Here is a 5,716-nt window from a genome sequence, read left to right on the forward strand (position 1 = left end):
TGCCTACACAAAAACATTGCACCTAAGGGGGGGGGGCATTTACATAATAAACATCTTATTCTTTTGAATGTTTTTCTTACTTTTATTATAAAACTTTGACCCCAAACACAGGCAATTTGTATGTTTACTACAAAGATTTTCCACACAATATGGTAAACTCTTGTTCCCACAAAATTTTCAACAGTTGAAAGCAAAGTGTCTTTTTCTAATAATGATGGCTACAGATTGTTCTATAGAAAGTTACAAATGAGGGTCAAGACCTTGTTGATCTAATAGCATCCAAAATAACCTAGGCAACTAACTAGGAACTTTTAAACAAGATACAGATTCTAAATGCAAGTCAAAAGTATACTTTCAGATAACAGCCACTCGAATTCGTTTTCTCAGTACTAACTGATATGATGTTTTAAGTAAAATCAATATTATATGAAAAACGATAAAAGAACCAAAATTTTGTGTGCATAATGTCCTAGAAATCATCAAAAGAAGAAATTCTTTGATGAAAGCAAAGGGATATTTTTATGAAAACTATATTATTGTGGTCAAATTGCAGTCTCTTTACTTTGATTCCAACTTCTCCAATGAAGAAAATACCAAAAAAAACAAAAAAGCAAAAAACAAAGGAAGAAGCCTCACTTCAACAGTAAAATCTCACTGTCTGTCAATTTATACTGAAAAAGTAAATATGGACATCTATTGCTGTTTTTCTAAATTGAATATGAAATAATATCTTTAGAAAAAAGGAATGCAATAAGATCATGGCCTTTTCAATGTTCCAGTTAATTTGTGTTTTGAGAAATTAAGAAGAATATCGATTATTGAAACTACATAAAAATTTATACTTGAAATTGACCAATGAATATTGTAAGGAATATGATATTGCTATAAATTAATGTATAAGAGACTAAATCTACATTGCCTTCTAAAATCTAGTATAATGCACATACTTTTTAAAATTATTTTATTAATAATTTATTTGTCATTGTAATTTATGTAAACTAATCCACAATTTATTCTGAACATTTTCCAGTAGTCTTTGTTCCAAAGTGAAATGTTAAATTACAGTAAAATAAAAACAAAAAGAACATTTAGTGTATTATAAAGAATCAAACTTAAAGGCAACTTGATGTACAACCCAGTGACCTGTTCAGGACACTTGCAACATAATTAAATCACAATCATCAGGGTTTTTACAATCATAATTCTAAACAAGAGTATTATTATATAAAGAAGTGCAAATTGACTTTTACATTCAACTTTAGTTTAATGAAGGCACTCAGTATTATTCCTGAATGATACCTTTAGTTTCTCATATTTCATCTACTCAGAATTTTTTTAGTAATGAAATAATCTTCATCTACTCTTAACACAGCTGTGTGATTTTCTTTTCTAAATGTAGGAAGGGCATGAAATGTATGCATTGTAATTAAACTGGAGGCCTAATAAAAACAGGATTTTTCTTCTGCTGAAGTTTTAAGTAACTGTGTATTATAAACCAGGTGTTTTGAGAAAAATCTTGAGCTGTTGTCAGGAACCACAAATGCTACCCTGGGACTGTTAACTCTTTAAAATATTGCAGAGGAGAACTGTTTCAGTATTCCCCATGGCTTGGATGTGTTGGTAGCTCATCTCCAGGCCTCAAAGCTGGGCAGGGTCTACCTAACCTATTGAGAGTTGGCACTAGGGAGCTGGTCATCCACTTTCACCTCCACAGTCAGTATAATTTTGAGTTCCTTTGTGGTGATGAACATCAATTTCTTCATAAAAGCTTCTGTGGTGACAGTGGGAGCTAAGGGGTCAAACTCCATTATTTCATAGTAATTGGGTGGCTAAAGATCATTTTTTTGTCATTGCTGAAGATTGCAGGGCAAGGGTGGCAGCCTCTAGTTTGATGGTGTTGCTGAGATGGTCTCTAGGCTAACTGGCTGTATTACTACTGAATTTGAATATTCCGGAAAATTGTGATATGTATGATTTGAGGCAAAGTTTTGGCTGGTCCTTTGGGCAAACAGGGATGTTTCTGTATTTTGGGAGGCTAGCAAATCCACCATGGGATCAAGACTGGGTTTCAAGTTGTTTGTTACTATGGGACTTGGAGAGCTGAAATTTAAGTCTGAAAGCTGAGCATTCATGGCACTGATTTCTCATAATGTTGCCCGAGGAGTTGGGGGGCTGGGACTTAGGTCAAGGAGATCACAGGATGGGGCAGAAGGCTCACTGGCAGTATTGGTGGCTTCATCCCAGTTCTTATTTTGTACCAAAATCCTTTGTTGGTTTCTAGTACACCTCTCATATCCAAGAAGGGCATTATTCAAATCCTCATTCACTTGATGTAGCTCAACAGTTACATCAACATTTTCTACCACCACCAGGAGGTCCATGATCCTCTCCTATATCTCCTGACCTGTCTTATAAAGTTTCTGCAGAAGTTGTATATCTTCATGGTTTTGAGAACCAGGAGTATTCTCCATTAATATGGTGGACATCACTCTCACATTCATTTTCACCATATCCAATTCACTTGCAATTTTCCAATCTGTTCTGGGACCAACACAATGGTTGAGTTCTTGGGAGCAATTATAGAAGAAAAAGCCAGTGCAGTAGGAAAGGTTGTTGGTGAATTAGATATCCTGAAGCAGTCCCTTTTCTTGCTATTTCACCCTCTGCATCTGAAGGAGGAAACTGAGTGTCTTTCTTAAGCAGGTCAAGGTACACTTCTTTCACTTCACTTACATCTACACCTCCTGGGAAACCCTGTGACCAAGTCTTAATGAAATTTAAGATTTTATTCTGAATGTCTAATGGCAAGGTATATCTGGGATTTGGCAGCTTAACTAGACTATCTTTAACAAATTCCTTCTTCACAATCAGAGATTGGAAACTTGGCCCACAATTCTGCATGCACATGTCAATAAGTGACAAGGTAAGTTGGATTTCTTTATGATTGTAGTTTTTGGAAATTCTTTTCTTCAAAGCTTTTACTGAATCTTTTGACCCATCATGGGCAGTGTAATTATGTCATAGATGTGCATGAACTGGCCCCAATCTTCAGTCTGAACTCCAGCAAATGCAGCCTTTTTATGAGGTGATCCACGGAGGTCATGAAGGAATCCCAGTGGCTCTTCCCAAATGCCATGGTAGCCCCAGAGAGTTGCACCCAGGGAAATCCTCCTCCATCCACATACTTTTTGAAATTTTTTTATAGCTCTCTGGACATATTTAATTTTGCAATTATTAGTCACCAGTGAAAAATGTAGCACCTCAAAATTAAAATTTATTAAAAATTACTTAAGGGACACAATGTCATAAGAAAGATTATAGAATCTATTGACTATTTAAATAGAAAACAAATATTGGAGCACATAAGCTTTAAATTCTCATAAGATATTCAATTTTGTGAAAGCCAGGTGTTTCTTAATGCTGCCATTATGCAAAATACCAGAAATGGATTGGCTTTTATAAAGGGGGCTTATTTGGTTACAAATTTACAGTCTGAAGGCCATGAAAATATCCAAATTATGGCATCAACACAAGTATACCTTCACCGAAGGAAGGCCAGTGGCATTCTGGAAAACCTCTGTTAGCTGAGAAGGCATATGTCTGGCATATGCTGATCCTGGGTTGTGTTCCAGCTCAGCTCTCAGCTCCTGTGCATTCTTCAAAATGCTGCTCTTGGGGTGTTCTGTCCTCTCTTAGCATCTTCAGAGCAAAGTGTCAGCAAAGGTCTGCTTTCAATGGCAGTCTCCAAAATGTCTCTCATGGCTATAGCACCGAGCTCCTCTCTCTGAGCTCTTATAGGGTTCCAGTGATTTAATTAAGACCCACACTGAATGGGCAGGGCCACACCTCCATGCAAATAATCCAGAGTTATCATCTGTAGTTGGGTGGTTCACATCTCCATGGAAACAATCCCAATCCAAAGGTTCCAACCTAATCAAGACTAAATATGTCTGCCCCTACAAGATTGCATCAAAGAACATGGAGTTTGGGGGGGCATAATAGATCCAAACCAGGCACACCAGGCATGTAACTATTTTAAATGAATTTTTATATCATAAGTTGATTTTCCAATACCAATAATGAAAAATTCAAATAATTTCTCATTTTCTGATTTTTTAATTGAAATAATTTGATTTATATGCTTTGTATTGAATGACTTTGTATTTATTGTTGATAAATTTTTAAAAAATTAACTGAGAAATGGACATCTTTTTCTAAGTTTTCATAAACTCTCTGATGTTTTCATTTGGTGGGGCATATAGGGAGGTTGCATACAGGGAAAAGAACACAGGAAGATGTAAATTCTTGTTAAGGTTCTAATCCTTGTTTGGGTAATGTGTTTCCCTGGTGTTCCAATATAAGTAGATAAACATATAAATAATAATTCAGCCATAGAAGATTGTGGGAAGATGGTGGAGTAGGAAGCTCCAGAAATAAGTCCCTCCACCAGAATAACTATTGAACTGGAAGGAACTCTCTGCATCAAATATTTTGAAACTTCAGAGTCTAGAAGAACACTTGTACAGCACCCAAAGAAGAGGGAGAAAAGGAGGCTAGCAAATGGCAATAAATATCAGTGAATTTCACATGGCAGGCAGCAGCTACCATCATCCATCCCCAGCCTCATAGCAGGCAGTGGTGGGAGTCCTCAAACCTGACTCCTGGTGCAGCTTGCTGGTGCCAAGATGAGATATAAAGACCTAGTTCCCCAATATCCCGGGATGTGTGGTCAGACTTGCAGCTTGCTGCTTTTGATCAGCCACTTCAGATCACTGGGGGCACAACTGGAATGCAGCCATTGTCCCAACCTGCATCAGGCAAAAGTAGAAGAGGGGTCTTAAACATAGTATCCTTCCTCAAAACTATGGAGAATAGGTAAAGGGTTGTATTAATGGAACAAGTACCAAGTAGAGGAAATGCAGCATCAAAAAATTGTAGGAATAGATTTATCATGTGACTGTGTGATTCTGAAAACCTTGTGACTGACACTGCCTTTATCAATGTATGGGCTGATGAGTAATAAAATAAAGACAAAAATATATAAAAATAATAGGTGACAATAAGGCGTATGTGATGTTTGGGGTGTTCTTTTTTATTTTTAATTTTTTCCTTATTTTGGAGTAATGAAAATGTTTTAAAAATGATTGTGGCAATGAACACACAACTATATGATGATACTGTGAGCCATTGATTGTATACTCTGGATGGATTATGTGGTATGTGAATACATCCTCAATAAAATTGCATTTATAAAAAAAATCATAGGAGAAGCTCCTGGTGCCCTTGCTGGCCCCTCTCTTGCCCTTCCAAAATATATGAAACATAGCACAAAATATATGAAGCAAATATTGACAGATTTGAAGGGAGAAGTTGAAGCTTTATATTAATAGTAGGAGACTTGCATACAATACCTTGAATAATGGATAGAACATCCATAAAAAGATAAATAAGGTAATAGAAGACTTGAATATTACTCTAAATCAACTAGAATTAAAAGGCATACATAGAATCTTTCACCCAGAATACACATTCTTCTCCAGTGTACATGTATCATTCTACAGGACAGACTGTATATCAGGCCACAAAACAAGTCATAATAAATTTAAAATTATTGAAATCATACAATGTATCTTCCTGGCCAAGAGAAGATAGTAACCAATAACAGAGGGAGAACTGGAAAATATGCAAATATGTGGAAATCAACACACTCTTAAAC

The 5,716-nt window shown here is 36.1% G+C and overlaps 1 pseudogene; it reads right to left on the minus strand.

Annotated features, from left to right (window-relative positions):
- Positions 1–1,692: 1,692 nt before the first annotated feature.
- LOC119522425 lies at positions 1,693–3,136 on the minus strand (annotated as a pseudogene).
- Positions 3,137–5,716: the final 2,580 nt, after the last annotated feature.

This window comes from Choloepus didactylus, chromosome X (assembly GCF_015220235.1).
Source record: "Choloepus didactylus isolate mChoDid1 chromosome X, mChoDid1.pri, whole genome shotgun sequence".
In the NCBI taxonomy this organism is placed as follows: Eukaryota; Metazoa; Chordata; class Mammalia; order Pilosa; family Megalonychidae; genus Choloepus; species Choloepus didactylus.